Raw genomic sequence first — 1069 nt, forward strand, 5'->3', positions numbered from 1 at the left:
GTAAATACCTAAATATACGGATGTTAAATTTCTCCCCCACTTGAACTGGACTTCATCCTCGAAGTTTGCTAATGTGAATAACTCAAGGTAATGCTCCCGCATCTCTATGTCGGGTTCCCATGTCCATTTGGAACTCTTTTGATGTTGCCACTGAACCTTGACCAAAGACACCACCTTGTCACGCAAGGCCCTCGTCTTCCGATCTGAAAAACGAGATGGCAAACATTGCTGACATGTCTATGGGAGTATACAAGAAGAGAATCTGAGAGGACACCGGTTCGGGTCTCGTGCAACCTATAATTCCTGCCACCACAACCTTTGAGCTGAAGGGACATATTCTTTCCTCGCTTAAGGAAGTCCCATTTTCCGAGAAAGATCATGAGGATGCCTACAAGCACCTTGATGAATTCAATGACATATCTAATTACTTCAACATCCTGAATGTTCCAAGAGAGACGGTGCTTTTGAGAATGCTTCCTCTTACCTTTAAGGGAGCTGCTAAAGATTGGTTGAAGGCACTACCACCTGGTGAAATTACTACTTGGGGGAAAATGCATGAACAATTCCTTGAACATTTTTCCCACCTTCTAAAGTTGCTAAACTCAAGAAAGACAACATAAACTTTGAGCAACAACTGGGTGAGTCACTCTACGAGGCATGGGAACGCTACAAAGGATTGATAAGAAATTGTCCCCAAAATGATTTAAATGAGCAACAAGATGTATCAATTTTCTACAATGGGGTAAATGTGATGACAAGGCAACTCCTTGATTCTCAACAACCTTTAACAAAGAAAATTTTTGTTGAAATCAAGGAATTAATTGAAGAGTTTTCTAAGCACTCGCGTGAATCTCACAATCCTCGGCATGATAGAGATAAAGGAATTAGGAGTGGCACTTCTGAAGATATGGCAGTTGTTTTAGCTATGCTAAATACTATGGACCAAATGATGATGAAGATGGACCAATCCATACATGTTATTCAAGTTGGTTGTGAAAGATGCAATGGTCCACATTTGCCACTTGGACGAGAACGGGAATAAGAAGGCTCAAGTTTGTTACTCAAGTGG

At 41.1% G+C, this 1069-nt stretch overlaps 1 non-coding gene across 1 annotated transcript; it reads right to left on the reverse strand.

The window, feature by feature from the left end:
• Positions 1 to 598: 598 nt before the first annotated feature.
• Positions 599 to 705, reverse strand: LOC111910701 (small nucleolar RNA R71). Its single transcript, XR_002856607.1, has one exon. It is a non-coding gene; the product is annotated as a small nucleolar RNA R71 (small nucleolar RNA).
• Positions 706 to 1069: the final 364 nt, after the last annotated feature.

This window comes from Lactuca sativa, chromosome 4 (genome assembly GCF_002870075.4).
Source record: "Lactuca sativa cultivar Salinas chromosome 4, Lsat_Salinas_v11, whole genome shotgun sequence".
In the NCBI taxonomy this organism is placed as follows: Eukaryota; Viridiplantae; Streptophyta; class Magnoliopsida; order Asterales; family Asteraceae; genus Lactuca; species Lactuca sativa.